The 22,683-nt window shown below is 36.0% G+C and overlaps 1 long non-coding RNA gene across 1 annotated transcript in view; it reads right to left on the reverse strand.

The window, feature by feature from the left end:
- The window catches only part of LOC123615258 (uncharacterized), a 30,575-nt gene that overhangs the window by 4,834 nt on the left and 3,058 nt on the right, over window positions 1-22,683 (reverse strand). Inside the window, exon 2 of the long non-coding RNA XR_012504903.1 lies at window positions 3,764-3,868. This is a non-coding gene — a long non-coding RNA (uncharacterized LOC123615258). The remainder of the gene's footprint in view (window positions 1-3,763; window positions 3,869-22,683) is intronic.

Consider the following 22,683-nt stretch of genomic DNA (forward strand, 5'->3'; position numbering starts at 1 on the left):
ATAATGTAAAATAGCTTTGGACAAATATTGAGTAGTCTCTATTACTACAAGAATTTTGGAAGAATATTCTCCCTCTAAAATATAGCAAAATCCTAAGGTATGGCATCTAATAACAACACAACTCCAGCAAAGAACTCAAGTCACATTTGTTGCTTCTCTCTAACTTGTTGATAAGACAGTTTTCTTGATTGCAGTTGACTCTCGGATTTGATGTGCATCAAAATCTCCAGGAGAACTAGCTAAAAGACAAATTTAATTTGGGGGGTGGACAGCAATAGCTCAGTGGGGGAGCACATGCTTAACAGGCAGGAGGTCCTGGGTTCAATCCCCAATACTTCCATTAAAAAATAAATAAAAAGATTTTTTAAAAGACAAATTCTGAGGCCAGATCTTGATACTAAATGAGAATCTCTAGGGATGGGGTACAAGAATCTACATATTTTTGTTTATTTTGAAACAATCACATACTTAGAAAAAATAGTATAAGTATAGTAAAGAACATTTTTATTTCTGGACCATTTAAGAGTAAGTTGCAAACATGATGCACCACCACTTCTGACTAATTTAGTGTTTCCTATAATCAAGGACATTCACCTATAATCACAATACAACCATCAAAATCAGGGAATTACTGGGGCCTATTCAAGTTTCTCCAAATGTCCCAATAATGTCCTTTATGACAGAGGATCAAGTTTACAATCACATGTTGCATTTAGATGCCAGAATACTTTAGTCTTCTTCAACCTGGATTAGTTACTTAGTCTTTTCTTTAGTTTCAAGACTTTGACTCTTTTGAAGATTATAAGAGTTTTTTTTTTAATGTCTTTAAATGTGAGTTCATTTTTCCTCATAATTAGATTCAGGCCATGCATCTTCAGCAGGTATATCACAAGATGTTGTATACATCTCATTGCATCCTATCAGATGACACACAAATTTGATTTGCCTCATTTAAGTATTGTTCCTCATCAAACTTTTTTCCAGTTACATATTTACATCTGTAAGGATAGTTTCTGATTTTAATAAATGATTTATAATCCATTATTATCATTATTTATTGTTATGACAAAATATCCTTCATTTAGTCAGTGAGATCCCCTTAAGAGTTGATTTCTTATCTTTTCAGCATTTCTCCATCATTCTTTTGTACTTCCTAGATCTCTGGTTTAAGATGTTCCAGGATCCTTTAGAATTTTTTTCTGCCCCAAGCCTAGAATCAGCCATTTCTCCAAGGAACTCTTATTCTTTTTGGAGATCAGTATTTAGAGGCCAAGATCTAGGTGTTAAGTGAGCTCATTAATATAAGGGTGTGGCTGCTTTTAGTATAGCAAGCTAAGGAATAGATATTAGATAGATAGGTAGATACATACATACATACATATGCAAACATTTATTTCTATACCTATCAACACATATTGAAAACCATGAATTCTTATTAATACCTCCAATTCCAATTCAAAACCATTAGAATGAACAGTTTTCATTCTAATTTTCCCCCTTTCCACATTTGTAATGTCCTTCTCTGACAGTGAGAAACCTGGCTTAAATTATACTTAATATACTTATTTACTTGATTAAGTAACCAATATCCCATTTATACTTCCACATCCTTCACCCTTGCAGATACTGTCTTCTTCCTGTTCCCACTCTGAGTACCCATTCTGAGCCAAACATAACCCTCCTTCACCCATATGGATGACTTCCTCATCCTACTCGAGCTCTGACTTCCTGTGCCAGGCCTCTCTTCTGTAGAGATGCTTTCATCTCTTTGCTGAGGGTCTGAATGAATACCTGTATCAGGCTGTTTTCCATGTGGATACCTTCTTCATCCTACTTCGGCTGACACATCTCACCAAACTGCCCTTCAGCAAGGATGCTCTTCTTACTCAGCTTGGTCTTACTCCTTTGCCAGGCAATTTTAATGTAGGGATGCCTTCTTTACCCTGATTTGGTTGTGACACTCCACAGCAGGCTACTCCTCTGAGAGGATGTGCTCTTCGCTGTGCTTAGGTTCTAACTCCCCACACTGGGCCACTATTCCTCCTATGGACATCCTCCTCTTTATGCTTGGCCCACAACACCTTGCTGTGGATCATTAGCCCCCTATCATTGACATCATGGATGTCTAGCTTACTTTGTTTTCCCCACTCAATGGCTTTAGGACTGAATTGCTCAGGAATAAATGGAAAGGAAGGGGCAGGAAAGAAAGATGTATTTGTCTGGGTCCTCTGAGAATTAGATGCCAAGATATGGATAAACATACAATGATTTTATTAGAGGACACACTTGTAAGAGAAAATAGGAAGAGAACTGGGAAAGACTGGGAGAACCATCAGGCCTCAAGTTAAAAAGAAAGGGAAAGAAAGTTGGGTGGATGCATTCTAGACCACCTTGCAGTCTAAGGAAGTTTAATCAAGACCGTTGTGAAGTCCACAAGCCCAAATCATCTGTCAGAGGGATCCTATGTGTCTTAAGAATGTGCCTGCCTTAATTTCCCTGCTACGTTCAGTCACATGTCAAGAGTAGTCTATGGGAGGCATGGTCTCAGTCCAAATGTAACAGTGGATTTTAGAGTGCTGCAGCTGGGGCCCTTGGTCAACTATACTTTCTGTAGTTGGAGATCTGAAAGGGGAATGTTTCAAGGCCTCCACAGAAGGAGAGTGAGGGATGGAAGAAAAGAGAGGGGAAGTGTACCCAACAGAGCATCTGGAGGTCATTGTGCTTTTTGTTGAATATTATGAAAAATAGCAGAGGGAAAAAATTAAGCATCACAAAATTCTCTTAACTTCCCTTGTGTGTTGAAAGAAGACTTCCATTATTCTAATTTAGCGTGGAAAATCGAATTTAAATTCATAGAAAATCAATGTTCAGCAGAAACAGATACTGAATACAGAACAACATAATGTAGTATAAAATGTACTGAATAAAGATCCAGGAGGCATATTTTTGAGCCAATTCTGTCACCCCAAAAGCTGTGTGGCCTTAATAAAGTCACTCTGCTACTCAGTTTACCCACCCCCAAGCACTTCCACAGTCCAGAGTTTCACATTAAGACACTTCAAGGGGGAGGGTATATCTCAAGTGGCAGAGTGCATGCTTAGCATACACAAGGTCCTGGGTTCAATCCCCAGTACCTCCTATAAAAAAATAAACAAATAAGTAAACCTAATTACCTCCTCCCCACAAAAATTAAATTTAAAAAAAGACACGCCAGAAAGAATTGCTTAGAGCTTATTTCCTCAAAAAAGCAATATAAGCATTTTAAGAATTTAGGACTTCAATCTAACATATTTTACTCTTTGCCTGTCTAACACAAAACACCCTAATTTTTAGAGATGCACATCCAGAGAGATCTGTAATGTTTTTTGAATACATTCCCAAAAGAACTAATCATTTTTCTAATGAAGAACAAACCAAATTCACATCTAACTATTGCACCCAAATGTCAACAGTGAGACTACTTCTAACACTGCTTGCCATACTCATATAGTCCATGATCTTCAGGTGATACAATTTATTGTACTCATTTATACTCCAGTTTTACCAGGATTTTATCCAGTTGTTGTTTATCCCAATTCTACATTCTAAATAGTAAATAAAACCACCACCAATACACAGTGCATATATGACAGTAAAGTAAATCCTTAACCACCTAGCCAAGTGGTTAGCCATCTAACCCAAATTAGTTTAAACCCCGACTTCAGACAATGCTTCATTCCAGGACTGGTGAACTATAAGATGTACAGTTCAAAGTTCTACCTACTATAAGAATATCCCTCCTTCATTACCATTCAAGACCACTTCTTGAAAGGCTGTAACACTGCAACACTCCATTTCCAGCAGGTGCCAGCATATCAGAAAGAGCCATCTGTAAACCAAGAAAGAGTCTTTTCATTGTGAGTCAATTGGTTATAAGGAAGTCCTTATTAAGCTATAGATGTTATATGAAAAAGAAGGCATAACAACACAATAGGCTTATACTCACTGGAATTAATGTAAATCTAGTACCTTACACAACTGATAAAGGACTGTTATCAAAAATATACAAAGAACTCTTGACATGCAACAATAGGACAATGAACAACCTGATTTAAAAATGAGCCAAAGACCTGAACAGATGCTTCACCAAAGAAAATATACAGGGGCAATGAGGCATATGAAAAGACACTCAGCATCAAGTGTCATTAAGGGAACTTCAAATTAAAACAACAATGGAATATCACTGCACACCTATTAGAAGAGCCAAAATTTAAAACATTGATAACACCAAATGCTGGGAAGGATGTGAAGCAACAGGAACTCTCATTCATCAAAGGTAGGAATACAAAATGGTACAGCCATTTTGGAAGACAGTTTGCCATTGTACAACAAAACTAACCACTTATCCTTCAATCAATCACAGTCCTTGGTATTTATCCAAAGGAATTAAAAACTTAATGTCCATGCAAAAAACCTGCATGCAGATGTTTATAGCAGCTTTATTCATAATTGACAAATCTTGGAAGTAACTAGGATGTCCCTCAGTAGGTGAATGGATAAAGACTGGTACCTGGAGTGGTAATGGAATATTGTTTGGCACTCAAAAAAACGAGTTGTCAGGCTTAAAAAAAAAAAAAAAAAAAAAGGATAAACCTTAAATTACTAAGTGAAAGAAGCCAATCTGAAAAAGCTTCATACTGTATGATTCCAACTTATATGGCATTCTGGAAAAAGCAAAACAATGGAGACAGTAAAAAGATCAGTGCTTGCCAGGGTTTTTTGTTTTTTTTTTTAAGAGGGGGTTGGGGAGGATAAATAGATCAAGCACAGAGGATTTTTAGGGCAGTGGAACTATTCTCTGATACTATAGTGGCAGCTATATGTTATCATACATTCATCTAAATTTATACAATGTACAACACTAAGAGTTAACTGTGTGTATACTATGGACTTTGGGTGACAATCACATGTCAATATAGGTTCATTGATTGTAATAAATGTATCATTCTGGTGAAGAATGCTGACCATCAGGGAGATTTGTTGGGGCATAAAGAGTATGTGGGAATTCTCAGCACTTCTCACTTGATTTGACAGTGAACCTAAAACTGCTTTTAAAAGTAAAGTCTATTTTTAAAATCTCATTTAGTATCTCAACTTTGCCCTTTCTCTCTCTGAGATAGCGTTATGTTTCTACTGACATATTACTATCCCTCATCTTGGTGAGCAATAAACTCAGCTTTGTTTTATCAACTGGTTGTTTTGTCAATATTTTGAGGAGTTAGCATTGCTACAGCTTTAGAGGTCTCACTGAGATCCACTCAAGATCTCTTCACCAAAGTGGCCCAAAACCCTCAACTTGTAAACAACGTGCTTCTCCAAAGCCCATTGCACCTCTTGCTTGGAGGCTCTATGACCTTAAGAAAAGGATTAGATAGCGTGACCAAGTGGGATTTATACTTAGGATGTAAGGATGGTGGTTCAAAATATGCAAATCAATCAATATGATTTGTGTTGTGCTCTCTTAGTAATGCTGAAAGCATTAGTCATATGTGGTTGTATTTGCAATCTTAGCTGATCTTATTGCTTTGCTGGAGGGTATATGGAAACCTTTAGATTCAGGTGATCTTCAATATCCTAGCCCAATGACTCTTTTCAAGTTTATGTCTGAGCTCACAATATAATTAACTAATCAAAATATCTCTTTGGTGTAATACATTTTCAGTGATGGACCAAACAAGGTTGTAGAACATTTCTCTCTTCCATAAATTGCACATATTTCATGACAAACCTACAGCCAGTATAGTATTCAATGGTAAAAAACCCAAAAACTTCCCACTAAAATTTGGGACAAGACAAGGCTGCCCACTATCACCACTCCTATTCAACATAGTCTTGGAAGTCCTAGCAACAGCAGTCAGGCAAGAGAGAGAAATAAAAGGGATCCAAATTGGAAAAGAAGAGGTAAAAGTGTCACTATATGCAGATGACATGATACTATATATAGAAAACCCTAAAAGGTCCACAAAAACTACTAGAACTAATCGAAGAATTCAGCAAGGTAGCAGGTTACAAGCTTAATGTTCAAAAATCAGTTGCATTTCTTTACACTAATGATGAATCAACAGAAAAAGAAAGTAAAGAAACAATCCCCTTTAAATAGCACTCAAAGTAATAAAATACCTAGCAGTAAATCTAACCAAGGAGGTGAAAGAATTATACACAGAAAACTATAAAACAGTGATGAAGGAAATTAAAGAAGGCTTTAAAAAATGGAAAGATATCCCATGCTCCTGGATTGGAAGAATCAATATTGTTAAAGTGATCATACTGCCCAAGGCAATCTACAGATTTAATGCAATCCCTATCAAATTACCCAGGACATATTTCACAGAAATAGAAAAAATCATAATAAAATTTATATGGAACCACAAAAGACCTAGAATTGCCAAAGCATTACTGAGGAGAAAGAAACAGGCTGGAGGAATAACTCTCCCAGACTTCAGACAATACTACAGAACTACAGTCATCAAGACAGCACGGTATTGGTATAAAAACAAACATATGGATCAATGGAACAGAATAGAGAGCCCAGAAATGAACCCACAAACTTTTGGTCAAGTCATCTTCAACAAAGGAGGCAAGAAAACACAATGGAATAAGTACAGTCTCTTTAGCAAATGGTATTGGGAAAACTGGACAGCAGCATGTAAATCAATGAAGCTAGAACACTCTCTTACATCATACACAAAAATAAACTCAAAATGGATCAAAGACTTAAACATAAGACAAGATACAATAAACCTCCTAGAGGAAAACATAGGCAAAACATTATCTCACATCCATCTCAGAAATGTTCTCCTAGGGCAGTCTACACAAGCAATAGAAATAAAAGCAAGAATAAACAAATGGGAACTAATGAAATTTACAAGCTTCTGCACAGCAAAGGAAACCATAAGTAAAACAAAAAGACAACCTACGGAACGGGAGAAAATTTTTGCAAATGATGAAACTGACAAAGGCTTGTTCTCCAGAATATATAAGCAGCTCATATGACTTAACAAGAAAAAATAATCCCAATCCAAAAATGGGCAGAAGACCTAAACAAGCAATTCTCCAAGGAAGAAATACAAATGACCAATAGGCACATGAAAAAATGCTCAATATCACTAATTATCAGAAAAATGCAATTCAAAAATATAATGAGGTATCACCTCACATCAATCAGAATGGCCATCATTCAAAAGTCCACAAATGACAAATGCTGGAGAGGCTGTGGAGAAAAGGGAACCCTCCTACACTGCTGGTGGGAATGCAGTTTGGTGCAGCCACTGTGGAAAACAGTATGGAGGTTCCTCAAAAGACTAGGAATAGACTTACCATATGACCCAGGAATCTCGCTCCTGGGCATATATCCAGAAGGAAGCCTATTTCAGAAAGACACCTGCACCCCAATGTTCATAACAGCACTATTTACAATAGCCAAGACATGGAAACAGCCTAAATGTCCATCGACAGATGACTGGATAAAGAAGAGGTGGTATATTTATACAATGGAATACTATTCAGCCATAAAAACGACAACTTAACACCATTTGCAGCAACATGGATGCTCCTGGAGAATGTCATTCTAAGTGAAGTAAGCCAGAAAGAGAAAGAAAAATACTACATGAGATCACTCATATGTTGAATCTAAAACAAAAAAAATGAACATAAATACAAAACAGAAAGAGGCTCACAGACATAGAATACAAACTTGTGGTTGCCAAGGGGGTGGTGAGTGGGAAGAGACAGACTGGGATTTCAAAATTTGTAGATACTGACTTGCATATGCAGAATAGATAAACAAGATTATACTGTATAGCACAAGGAAATATATACAAGATCTTGTGGTAGCTCACAGTGAAGAAAAAAAGTGATGATGAATATATGTATGCTCATGTATAATTGAAAAATTGTGCTCTACACTGGAATTTGACACAACATTGTAAAATGACTATAATTCAATAAAAAAATGTAAAAAGAATTGCACATATGTCATGAAATACTTCTTGTTCTGCATATCACGTTTCACTCCACTGTAAAGAAATTATCTGTTAGCACATATTCTTTTTTCACCAGTTTTATTAATATACAACTTATTGCCATAACATTCACCCTTATAAAATGGTTTTAGTACACTCACAGAGTTGTGCAACCATTGCCACAATCTAATTTTAGAATAGTTCATAACCCCCTAAAGAAATCCCATATCCATTAGCAGTCACTTTTCATTTTCCCTCAACTTTTCAGCCTTAGGCAAATACTAATCTACTTTCTGTCTCTATAGATTTGCCTATTTTGGACATTTCATACAAACGGACTCACATAATATGTGGACTTCTGTGACTTGCTTCCGTGTTATTTTGAGAAGATACCATTTTATTTAGGCGACAAATATTTATTGAATGACTATATATGAAAACAATGACAATAAACATTTTATGTACATGATTATTTCCCTTTGAAGACCTCATTATAAACAGGTGTATGGAGAGAGGAAAGATAATTGTGACCAATTATTTTGGCATTTGGATGTGTGTTTAAAGGAAAAAAAAGTGTATGAATAATCCTGAGATGAGCAGTTAGGGGAAATACGACTACAATTCATCCCTGTACTTTTAAAACTGCATTTATTCCTAACGCATTTTAAAATGAATGGTATGCAGTTCCTCTGATGTGACAAGGATAGATGGATATTAGCCAAACATTATACAAGTGAATATTAGACTTCACAAAAATTCACTTCTTTTTTTTCCAGTTTGTAACTGTCATAAAGTTTTAAAGGTTAATCCATTTTGTAGTCTATTTAAGTACTTTATTCCCTTTTATTGCTAAATAATACTCTTAAATATATATTTCACATTTTGTCTATTCATTCATCAGTTAGTGGACATTTGGTTTATTTCCACTTTTTTGCTATTATGAATAGCACTGGCGTGAACATTTGTGCACAAGTTTTTGTATGCACATACTTTTCATTTCTCTTGGTTAGATACCTAACAGTGGAATTTCTGGGTCATGTATTACTTCTAGATTTAACAATTTAAGGAACTGCTAAACTGTTTTCCAAAGTGACTGTAACCATTTTACACTCCCATAAGCAATGTAGTAGGATTCCAATTTCTCCACATCCACACCAACAATTATTATTTTTAGCTATAATCAAAAAGTGGTTGTGAAATGATATTGCGTTGCAATTTGGATTTGCATTTCCCTGTTGATTGTTGAATATCTTTTCATGGGAGAACATTTTTTGCAAACAATATATCTGAAAAGGTACTTGTATTTAGAATATGTATAGAACTCTTACAACTCAACAGACAACTCAGTTAAAAATGAGCAAAGAACCTAAATTGACACTTCTACAAAAGAGGTATACAAATGGCCGACAATTACATGAAAAAGCATTAATAAAATCAATCCATTGTTTTCACAATTCTCATAATAGAAAACATCCTAGGGATTTGGAGTGAATACATCATTGGTCCAATAAAATCTAATTTTTAGATATTTAACATTGTAGTTTCTGGTACCCTTTTTTTCTTCTCTTTTTTTAAAGCAACTTGTGCAAAATTATCCCATTTACAGATTCATTTGTCCAAATGCATAATGATCAATAATCTATACTTGCCCAAAAAGTATACTGCCTTGTCTTATCTCTGTTTATAGGAAAACAGTTATTTATACTGTTTCCTCTAATTCTTCACCAATTCTTCACCTTTTATATCTTTATTTTTTATTAAATATGTAATACATAAATCCACTCTAATCAGGAAAAAATCAACTGATACAGAAATAGAGAAAAACATGAAAGTTACCTTCACTATCCATATTTATATTTTTATGGCTTGTGGTATTTAGATTATTCATTGTAGTACGTAGACTATCCTAACAACTCTTTTACGCATTATTGACACACTCTTCCACAAATGATTCATTTCTGTTAATCGAAGATCTAAGGCAACCTAATAGTAACAATAAAATGCAAATTTAACAAATTGAAAAGATAAAATGCAAATGCTGGAAAATATACTAAGCAAGAGAAACTGAACCATTAACTAGAAATTAAATGAAATAAAATGTCCTTGATGTTCACACACAACCTTTGAGTATGCAATTATGATCAAGAATATAATGAGATTTCTGTAAAAATATTAATCTTAGATTTCAAATTTGTGAAGATGTGAATGAAATTAGTTTCTCATATTTTTACTTTGAAACTTTTAAATAGCCTTAAGAGATAAGTAGGAAAAAAGATTACTCTGTGCTCTCCCTGAGCAATCTCACCCATGATCACCTATATACAAGATTCCAAAATCTTTGTCGACAGTTCAGACCTCTCATCTGAGCTCCAGTATGCAACTGAATGTCCCATAAATATTTCATACTTGATACATCCAAAACTGAACTCAGCATCCACTCACATATTCCTTTACTCCACTACAGAACTGTCTTTGGGTACAGTTAATAGCAAGAAATAGAAATTTACTCAAGGTAGTTTAAGTTTTTTAAAAAAATCTCATGAAACCCAAGTGTTGCAGGGCAAAATAGTTATGGGATTTTGCTTTTCTTCTTTAGCAATGAGCTCCTCTTTTATCCTAGATTGAGGGATACTAATGGTAGAAAGTATGGAGTATTTATTCTTCCCTTCCAGTGAAGGAAAATTATATTTCCAAGGACTTGGGGAAAGATGTAAAAAAATTAAAAGTTGATGTGTTGTGAAGGACTGGGGACATCAGGCTCTTTCTTATGATCATCAGATCCTGTTATGGGGGAGACATTCTAGAATGAAGGCTTTTATGAATAAAATCCTAAAGAAGAAATGGGTAGGAACAGTGGGGCAAAAGACCTCAGGGTTCAGATGCCTGGCCATATCCTTGAGTCTCACAAATTGTAGTCTGAAAAGTGCTGCAGCTAGTGGGTTGCTATGAAGAGCACTGTGCAAGTGCCCAGGATCTCTGATTAAGTGGAGAATTCATACCAGCACCACACCCTGGAGGCGACTTCCCTGGTTAGACCACTCAAACTGTGTGGGAACCTTGCCATACTGTGCCTCGAGGTATTGCAATACACATGAGCACAGGACTTGTGAATTCCTGCCAACTCCTACTACTCCTAACCTCCAGGGTTTGGGTTGCAAAAAAAAATGCATGTGGTCTAAATACTTAAAAGTCAGAATATTTTGTCTTGACAACTTGGAACTGAGTGGAAGGAACTACTCCAATGTTTGCCAGAGTATCTCTTGCTTTCTGTTGTCTTTCTGATACTGAGGCTGAGTACCAGTGGCCACTGATCATTGCACTAGTGTTTTCTTTGTATCCTTATTTCTCTCAAAAATGGGAAAATAAAAAATGGGCCAGAAAAGCTGTATATTTCTTCTATGTCTTGCATTTCACTCATTTACACTAACAGATTATGAATAATTTGGTGCCAATATATTTGACAACTAAGATGAAATAAGTCAGAACTACAATAACTCAACATATGCATCCCTAAAAATCAATGTACCGTGAAATCATGTAATAAAAGCTGTAGAACTTATGGGGAAAATGAGATTAGGGGTGCAACCCCCAAAAATCTCACCAGTAACATATTACAAAAAGATAGGAACTTAATAAACATGGTAGCAGACTTTTAAGCACATTAAACAGTTGAGAAATATATAAACACTATTTACAATACATAAGAAAGTAACCTGAAGTTTGCTTATGGACGTGGATGTAGGAAGGGTTGCAGCCCATGAGTTATTGTAAAGCAGTTTTAAACAGATTTATCAAAATTTGCAATCTTTCACAGCCTTAAATCCTAGGTCATATTATTCTCTTTCAAATGTAGGTCCTTTAAGAGATGCATATATAATAGACAACTTTTTCATTAAAATTGAAAATGTAATCCAATGTAATTCTTTTTCTTCAATTAGCATGTGTTTCACTACTAGAAATTCTTCTGCAGGTTTTTCATCTGCAATCATATCTTCACCCAAGGCTGAACGTTTTGGAAATTGCAACAATGTTTTAAACCACGAAACCAACTATTACTCAAAATTAAAGGCACCTCTTCCATAGGACTTAACAATTTTCTTTTAAGATCTTTGTGTATAGATAGTGCCTTCTCATTGATTGTGAGAAAGGTTGTTCCCAAATTTTTTACCGTTTGGTCTTCAATCCATAGACTCATCAATTTTTTCATTTCTTTTATTACTTTAGGCCTCACTACTGATTTTGCATTTCTTGAAGTTTTTCCAGCCATAGATGTTTCTTTTATTTTCACAGTATTGCCTCATATGGTCCAAAATAAAGATTTCTTCATATCTGCTGCTCAGGAGATATCACATGTTCTCTCACTTCTTTCAAAATGCTTGATTACTTCAAGCTTTGCCTCAATATTTAAATCTTTCCTTTTTCATGCTGTGCTTGATGTTTTTGAGCCAGTGTTCAGACATGTTTGGGATACTGAGTGAGTGTTTTCTCATGTAGAAAATTTCACAAATAAAAAAGTATTAGCAAAACATAACTGTAGGATAACCCCTGGGTGAATCAAGGTGTCTGGTAGATGTTTGAGGAGTGTGTGTGTGTTTTGTGCACTCATACACAGTTCAGTTGAGCTAGATACTGTTTTCAGCATTCACATCATGTTTCTTATGGATGAAATAGTACATGAGTGAACAAAAAATTTTCAAATTGTTCCCTACTATAACCATCATGTTGGAATAACTTCACCTTTTTAAAGTAAGTGTTACTGTAGAACTGACTCTACACAACTCACCAAATCAGTCACAAGAAATGGAAATCTGAGTGCATGTTGAATAATCTGGATGTATAATTAAAAACCTATTACAAAGAAATCTCCAGGCCCAGATAGCTTCATTGGTAAAATCTATTAGACATTTAAGGAAGCAATAATGCCAATCTTAAACAAGCTATTTCAGAAAATAAAGAGAGGAAACACTTCCCAATTTGTTTTATGAAGCCAATAAAACACTGATACCAAAATCCTAAAAGAAAATTACAAACCAATAACCATCATGGACACAGACGTAAAAATCCTAAATAAAATATTAGCAAGTGGAAATAAGGAATATATAAGAAGAATAATGTATCAGACTGCTTAAGCTGTCACAACCAAATACCACAGACTGTGTGGCCTAAACAACAGAAATATATTTTTTCATAATTCTGGAGACTAGAAGTCCCAGATTGGTCCAGCATGGCTGGTTTCTGGGCACCATTAAAGGGATAAAAATGCAAGCCACGGTGTGAGAAAAGATATTAACAACACATGTAACTGGCAAAGTGCCTGTATATACTCTTCTTAAGAACACTTACAAATAAATGAGAAAAATGGACAACACAATAGAAAAAGTGAGCAGAAACCTTGAATAAGCACTTCACGACAGATATTATCAACATGGCCAATTGAAATATGAAATGGTGCTCAACTTTATTAAACATCAGGGAAGTGCAAATAAAAAGTTGAGTGAAACTAAACACCCATCAGAATGACTAAAATGAAAACGACGATACCAATTGCTGGTGAAGATATTGAGAAACTGAAACTTTCAAACACTACTGGTGAAAGTGTAAATTGGTACAATCACTTTGGAAAATTGCTTGGTTGCATCTACTAAAGTTGAACAAAGTCATGTACTATTATCCAGCAATTCCGCTCCTGCCTTATATCCTTTGGCCAATTTTACGAAGACGAAAAACAGCGGCACGTGGGCTCCCATTGAATTCACTCAGGGGCAGTTTGATGGTGCCTTACCTTATCTTCATGCTATACTCTTTTCATCTTGCATCCCAGGGTTCCCATGTTGCCATGGAAGCATGCAATGCTGTAGACCTACCCAGTATCTGTACATTTGCTGACTAAAATTTGAGAGCAGATAACCGTCCTAGCATGCATCTTTAGATGAGAACCAATGGATAAATACTTTTCCCTCTTCTCCTACTGCCAGACTGTCTTGAGACAGTCCATATAGCCTCTCAAAGATGAGACTGATTGTGAAATTGAGCAGTCAGTTGCGTTGGTTCCAAGTGGTAGTCAGCTCAGTAATATGCCCTTGTGTTGACTCTCACTTCTTCTGAGACTTAGTCACCTTGGGAATGTATTCCTTAATAAAGTAATAGCACATAAGCTTTTTGTCAGGCTCAGTTTTCAGAAGAACCCAAGCTAAGGAAATACCCAACTAAACAATATACATATGTGCATCAAAAGACATGTGCAAGAATGTTTATAACAACATTATTTACAATATCCCAAAACTGGAAACAACTGAAATGTGCCTCAAAGTATAATAGATTTTAAAATGTGACAAAAGAAGTCAAATACAAAGAATACCTACTGTACAATTCCATTTATAAAAAGTTCAAACATTAGTAAACCTAATATATGGTGCTAGAAGACAGAGTAGCGTTTATCTGTGAAGCAGATGATAGATACTGACTGAAAGTGAGCATAGGAGGGCATCTGGAGTGCTGGAAATGTTTCTTGGTCTGTGTGCTATTACATGGATGAGCTTACTCTATAATGACTCCTACTAATGCACTTTTCTACAGATAGGTTGTACTTCAATTTTAAAAACTTAAGTGATTGATGTAGTCCCATTTGTCCATTTTTGCTTTTATTGTCTATGCTTCTGGTGTCAGGCATCCTATGGAATGGAATAAAATATTTGCAAACCATGTATCTGAAAAGGGTTAATGGTTAATTTCCAAAAAGCATAAAGAATTCCTATAAATCAATAGTAAAGATAAAATAAATAACCCAATAAAAAATAGGCAAAGGACCTGAATATACAGTTTTCCAAAGACATACAAATGACCGACAGGTATGTGAAAAGGTGCTCGATATCACTAATCTCATCTCTGATGAGAGAAATGCAAATCAAAACCACAATGAGATAATCATCTCTCTTCTGTTAGAATGGCCATTAGAGAGAGAGAAGAGAAGAGAAGAGAAGAGAAGAGAAGAGAAGAGAAGAGAAGAGAAGAGAAGAGAAGAGAAGAGAAGAGAAAGCAAAAGAAAAGAAACATTGTTAAGGATATGGAAAAATTGAAATTCTTGTACACTGTTGGTAGGAATGCAAAATGGTGCTAACAGTATAGGGGTTCCTCAAAAAATTAAAAATAGAACTACTATAGGATCCACAAATCCCACTTCTGGGTATTTCAGTGCAAAAAAATTGACATTAATATCTCAAAGAGATATCTTCACTCCCAAGTTCTTTGAAGCATTATTCACAATAGCCAAGACATAAAAATAACCTGAATGTCCATTGACAAATGAATAGATAAAGAAAAGGTGGTATATACAAGCAATTGAATAGCATTCAGCCTTAAAGAAGAAGGAAATCCTACCATTCGTAGAAAACACGGATGAACCTGGGAGATATTATGCTAAGTGAAATGTCAGTCACAGAAGGACAAATGCTGCCCAATTCCACTTATATGAGGTATCTAAAATAGATAGTACTCATAGAAGTAGAGAATAGGATGATTTTGCTAGAGGATGGAGGGAGGAGGAAATAGAGACTTGTTGTTTGATGAGTATCAACTTACAGTTATACAAGATAATATATAAGTTCTAGAGATCTGCTGTACAACATAGTGCCTATAGTTAACAATGCAATGCTGTGCACTTAAAAACTTGTCAAGAGGATAGACCTCATATTAACCGCTCTTACTGCAAAAATAAAAAAAGCAAGGGGCCATAAGAAATCCTTCGGAGGTGATATATATGTTTATTACTTTGTGGGGATGGTATCATATGTATATCAAATGTCCAAATTCTTCAAAATGTATAGATTTAAAATGTGCATTTTTTGTATATTAAGTATACCTCAATAAAGCTGGAAAAAAAATTAAATGACAAAGGTCATGAGAGGGAGAGAGTAGTGTGAAAGAATAAAGTTTTCCAAAACAAGTCCCTGAATCTGGGAGATAACTCCAGGGAAGTTTTCCAAGAAAGAAGCAGGCCCACTGCCTTTGAAAAGCTGAGTACCTATAGGTAAGGACCACAATGAGGAATATTTTGTGCATTCCCAGGAAATGGGAATTATTGCTCATAGACTTTCCAGCCTTAAACTAAGCAAGAACTACCTACCAACCGTCTACAACTAAGGACTAGGTTACCTGATCCTCCCAGTGGCATCTGGAAGGGATTTAACTTCATCAATATCCAGTGACTACCAGCAGAAGTCACACCAATCCATGACCCAAGACTTCTTTGCTTCCTGTATGATTTGCTCCATGTGAACATTCACTCCTTAAAATGTCCCAGAATGTCCACAAACTCAAGGAAAAGAGGGAAGTAGCTATAGAAGCTCCTCTCCCAAACATGTGTGCTTGGGATAGGTGTGGACCCTCTAAATTGGTAGATTGGTTAATGGCATCCCAGTTACTCATTGTTTAAGAATTCTTTAATATAGTCTGACAAATCATTGATTATGACAATGATCCTTGTAGACTTTTCACTAAACAGTTGGGAGTCATACAATTATTTCTAATGCTACTCCCCTATCACAAAGCCCATGCCTCAATCATAGAGAAAAAAGTGACTTTATGGTAGACAGATTTCTAAAATGGCCCAAAATGATTGTATTCACATCCTTATCGTATCCCCTCCCTTTGAATGTGGGCTGGACCTAGTGACTTACTTTTAATGAATAGAATATGACAGTATTTCACTTCTATGATTAAGTTGCCTCCATCTTGCTAGTACTGTCTCTTTCTCGCTGAAACATTCTTGTCCTCTTACTGCTTTGATGAAGCAAGCTGTGAAATGGTCTATGAAGAGGCATATAGGTCAAGTCATCTAGGGAGGTCTCTAGCCAACAGCCAATGAGGAACTGAGGCCTTCAGTCCAACAATCCACAAGGCACTGAATCTTGCCAACAACCACGTAAGTGAGCTTAGAAGTGTACCGCTTCAGTAAAGCCTTCAGATATGACCACAGCCCTAGTCAACACCTTGATTGCAGCCTTGTGAGAGACCCTGAAGCAGAGGACTCAGCTAAGTTGTGCTCAAATTCCTGACCCACAGAACCTATGAAATAATAAATGTGTATGCTTTTAAACCACTAAGATTTGGGGTAATGTTTTGCACAACAATAACTAATACAGCCTTATTCTTGACTTTAGTATCCCTTCAACAGTTTCTTTCATTTCTCAGAGGCTGAAAAAAATTATTCAATCAGAGCAGTCTACACTCAGTTGCCTGGACTTCTCCCTTGAAATATTTATCATTTAAGATGAGTTTCAAACTTCCTATCTTCATCAGCCTACTTTGGTCTAATAGAGTTGTATACATTTATTATTTTGTTTTCCTTGGATTCTATGCTTTCTTCTTTCAGTAAAAGCACTTCATATCATCTCTAGAGAACTACCTCAACTGTATCAGATGTTGTCAATCAATGATTTGAGAATTATCAATTTAAAATATTTAACATCCCTAGATGGGTGAACATATAATCCAAGATGGGCCGATCAGTCACTCTTTATGTAGGATTTTAATTTTGAGCAGTGTAATGGACATTGCAGGAGGGAGGTCCTTCCTTCCTTCCTTCCTTCCTTCCTTTCTTTCTTTTCACTAGGACTCAACCCTCTACCATTGGGTGGAATCTTCAGTTCTGTGAGTTTTTGTAGGAGGCACACTCCATCTTCCACCCCAAAAGAGAAAAGATTAACTACTTAGTCTCTCCACAGTTTGATATGGGCATGTATTTAGATCAGCCAAGTGGAAGGCTTCCATATGGGACTTTGAATCTTGAAGGAATAAGTGAAAGATGCATACTTATCATATGGAGCAACCTTAGCTGTGTTGCCTGCATCCTAGCCTTCACTGATCCCTGCTCATATTTCTGATCCTATGCCTCTAGCCTTTCTCTTAATTTGGTTAATTGCCTAATATCTTTCAATAAGTACTTTATATTTAACTTAGCTAAAATTACTAACAACTATTGTTTACAACTAAGACTTCTAATGGATATAAACAGATTGCAAGAATTGAAAATTGTTGAAACACATTCTTTTAGACAGTGAGGCCTGGAATTTATTGTTGTTCAGTTCCTCCTATCTAGGTTCTTGTTCCTGTCTTGGTTTCTGTCTTTTTAAAGCTCTGTTTATTTAGCTTTTCTTTTGATTCTATTATTTGTCTCTGATAAGTTCCATTTTTGCTTATATTATCCAGACCTGGGTTTTGTTGTTTGTAATTAAAGAATGCTGACCAATACCAAAATTGGAATCAGGAATAAAGAATAGTTCAGAGAGAGAGGTGCAGAGATTTTGAATACTTTTAACCCTTTAGCTCCTCCCAGATAGCCCTTTTCAAATATCAGGCTATCACTCTTTCCTGCTCGAAGCTCTAAATTTATACACAAATGACCTATCAGGATGAGGTATATCCTGATATATTCAACTGAAATAATTTTAGAAATCCAAAGAATCAATCTTTGAGTTTAGCTTTTAAAAATCTCAGCTTTTTGGGCCACCAGAAGTAAAGGGGCTTTCTTTAGTATGGCCATCAAAAGTCCCTGAGATTTATAATATGCTGAGGGTAAATTTAAGAAGTTGCGCATACTTTTCCTCTCACATTATATTAGTCAATCCCGTAAGAAGAAGAATCCCATTAGCAGTACTTTCCTGGCCATGAATTTTCTCATCCTTGTATGCACATCCCTTTGCAGTATGAATTTTCTGTTCTTCTTATTAACAGACATCCTTTGAATCTGATCTGGCCTCATGACTTCTTTTGATGAATTGATTGTGGGGACATGATATTGTAGGATATCCAAGCCTAGGCCTTGTACTTTCCACTCCCTCCTTTTTAGGTCCCTGAGACCTTCCTATGAAGGCTTGGGCTAGCATCTTTAAGGATGAAAGAACATGTGGAAAGAGATACCCCACCAACCTCCAGATATGAGAGTGAGGCCGTCTTAGATCGTTCAGCCCCAGGTTGCCAAACAACTGCAACTATGTTACTGACTCCAGGAGAGACCAACAGAAAAATTGCCCAGCTGAACTCAGCCTAAATTGTGGGTGTACAGAGTCATGAACAAATAAAATGATTGTTGTTTTAATCTGCTAAGTTTTGGGGTTAGTGTAGTACACAGTAAATTATTAATTGATACACAATCCTACCTAATCATCTAAGAATTTGTCATAGCATTAAACTATTAATCTACGAACACAGCTACCTTGCCTGTCAGTGCTCTCAGAGGCAAGGAAATTAAGTCTATATTCTGTGCAGCCATGTGTCCAGATAAAGGTCTGGTTCTTATTATTACAGAAGAAGGAGAAAATGGATATTGGAGTCTCTTCAACACTTCTTTATTCTTTTCACTTTATATACTCTGGATAATCTCAGCTTTCCCATGATTTTAATTACTAACAATATGAAATTGACTCCTAAATTTGGACCTATCTCTGAGCATCAGACTTGTATAATCATTCATTCATATATTCATTATATAAATACATATATCATATAAATATTTTGCTTTATATATATTTATATATTCCTGTTAAAGAGCTTAGACTTTATCATAACAGCAATGGAAGGCATTTGAAGTATTTCAGGAAGATAAGTAGATATGATCAGATGATCACTTTTTTACACTGTGGAAAATGCTAATCTCTTCTAGGAACACTCTCATAGACACATTCAGAAATAATGTTTTACCAGCTACCTGGGCATTTCTTAGCCCAGTCAAAACGACACATAAAATTAACCATCACAGCTACCATAGAGGAGGAAGATGAGCTGCCTAAAGTCATTCTGGTCCAAAATGAAGTGTTTTTTCAGAGGGTAAAAATAAACTATTCTAGTGAGGTTTGGTAGTTGAGTTTATTGTCAAGAAAGTAGTTGAAGAGATGCACCACGAGGTGTAGGCTGCTTAGAAAAGAAAATGAGGCCAGAAGGGCCAACAGATAATGAAAAAGGAGAGATGTGGTGGTTTTAAAATATGTATATAAAATCTTTGATATTCTTCCCTTCAAAAGTCAAGTCTACTACCCCACACCTTGCATATGGGCTTTACTTAGTGATTCACTTATAATGAATAGAATGTGGTTGAAGTGACAATGTATGACATCCAAGACAGGGACATAAAAGGCATTGTGGTTTCCTCCTTGCTCTTTCTCTAAGATCACTCATTCTGGAGGAAGTTAGCTGTTGTATCATGAGGACACTTAAGAAACCCTATGGAGAGACCAACATGATGAAGAACTGAGGCCTCCTCTAACAACTATGTAAGTGAGTGAGCTATCCTGGAAGTGGATTCTCCAATTTAATCAAACCTCCTGATAACTGCAGCTCCAGCCAATGTCTTGACAAGAAACTTAATGGAGACCTGCAGGCAGATGCACACAGCTGAATTTCTGATCCACAGAAGCTGGGAGATAATGTTTGGTTTTTGTGCTAAGTTTGGGATAAATTATTATATAGTCATAGACAGCTAATACAGACATCAAAGCCTAGAGATCTTGATGAAACCAGAGAAAAGGTGTGGGTCTTGAAGGATAATAGTTGTGGTCAGGGAAGAAAATTTGTTTGAATTAAAAATTTCAGAGGTGAAGTGGCTCTCCTAGTAATAACAAAGTCAAGAGTATGGCCATGGTTGTAGTTGGCTGAAATGCAGCTGGAGTAAAGGTCATTGGAGATGAGGACATAATGTGTCCACAAGAATACTGAAGATACCGAGGATCATCAAACACATTAGATAAGAGCCCTTATAGAATCCTAGAATATCAGTGCTAAGCATGACATACAATGGTAAGTCATCTAGTCTGTCTAATTGGACTTTATTAGTTTCTCAAAGTGTGATCCAAGGAATATCCACATTAGAAACAGAGAAATTGAGAAACTCTTGCAAAATTCCCTTATTTCAGAATAAATGAATATTAATTTCTAAGGGTGGTATCCAGGAGTCTTCATTTTATCAAGTTGTCCAAGTGATTCTTAGACACACTGGCTTTTAGCACCTCTAGTCTAGTTCAACTGCCTATTTTTATGACTACTTTTTTAGAGAACAAGATCTTATCTTGATTCTAATACTTTCCATGACACACAGCTGCCTTTGGTGCCCAAAGCAATCAGTAGCAATTGGTAAATCTACAATAATAAATCAAATAATATTTAAATTAAATATTTCTTCTATATGAAAATGAATATATGAATGTATATGTATCACTGAAATATGATGCTGTACACCAGAATTTGACACATTGTAACTGACTATACCTGGATAAAAAATAAAATATTTCTTCTAAAAAGAAAATTGAATTTTTTTTACATATGATTTGGCTCCTGCCTGACTCTTCTACCACTTTCTACCTAACTCACAATGCTCCAGGAAGTTTGTTCCTACCTCAGGATTTTTGCATTTGTCATTCCTTCTGCTTGGACACTTCACATTCATGTGAGCGGACTCTCTTGTTACTCAAGTCTCAGCTTAGGTGTCTGCTCCCTGAAGAAGTACTTCCTGTCCTCCCAGTCTAAAATAACTCCCACCCTAACACACTCACTCTCTATAGTATTTATCACTATTCTAAGTAACCTTATTTCTTTCTTTGTTTTCTTGGTCTAAAATTTCCACTTAAGCTCCTCCAGACCAGGATTGGGTCTGTTTTGTTCATTGCTTCATACCCAGCACGTAGAACAATGACAGGCTATGGTGCCCCTTGGGGAGGAGTAGGAGTAGTCAGATCTGAGTGCAAGCAATAAGGGGCTGGATTATCCATAGAGAATTTAAAACCAATAATAAAAATGTAACCAAGCAGGATCCTGTGGGGACTTCCAAAGTCAGACCCTTCCCCCATATCCTCTACTGTAGTTCCTCTCAGAAGTACCCAGATAATAGTATCTCAAGTACATTTCCTTAGTTTTTCAGATGCTAAAAAACCATCACCAAAGGGAAGAAATTTAACTACTTGATGACTGAGAGCACATGGCCCCCAGACCTTCTGGAGCCTAGGGGTTGGTAGTGTTGATAGCACTGTTCCCTGAACATCTGCTAATCAGAGACTCCTGCATGAGTTGATCATGTACCTTATGACTACCACTCCCTTACCTGACCTTTAAATATGCTTTACTGAAACCCTTCGGGGAGTTCAAGATTTTCTTGCGCATAAGCGACCCTGTCCTCCTAGCTCGGCCCTGGAATAAACCTTTCTCTGCTCCAAACTTGAATGTTTCAGTTTGTTTGGCCTCATGGTGCATTGGGCACATGAACTTGCCTTTGGTAACAAAAGCAAAATAAAATCATTCTTCTTTTTATTATCACCGTGCACTGGCAATTCTCAGCAATGTCAGTGATAAAACTCCCTGAGAAAGCCTTTTTTTTTTTTTTGGTCTAAGTTCAAAGCAATATATGTAACCTTGAAATCAGCACATTTTGATAATTTATCTTTTAATAAACATTGCATTCTTCGTGAAAGTGAATTTGGAGAATTAATTCTCATTTATACAATTGGTCTCAAAAAAATCTGTTGGCTAAACTACATTCATTCCTTTAGAGCATAAGTTCACAATGTTTCCAAATTGTTGGAGCTCAGCTTTTGATGCAATTTCGTGTCTCCATCCCCTGTGATACTACATATCCCTGCATTTAAACAGTGTATTAGAAATGAATGATAATAAAACAATGATTGTAAAAAACAGAGAAATA

This window comes from Camelus bactrianus, chromosome X (assembly GCF_048773025.1).
Source record: "Camelus bactrianus isolate YW-2024 breed Bactrian camel chromosome X, ASM4877302v1, whole genome shotgun sequence".
Classification (NCBI taxonomy): Eukaryota; Metazoa; Chordata; class Mammalia; order Artiodactyla; family Camelidae; genus Camelus; species Camelus bactrianus.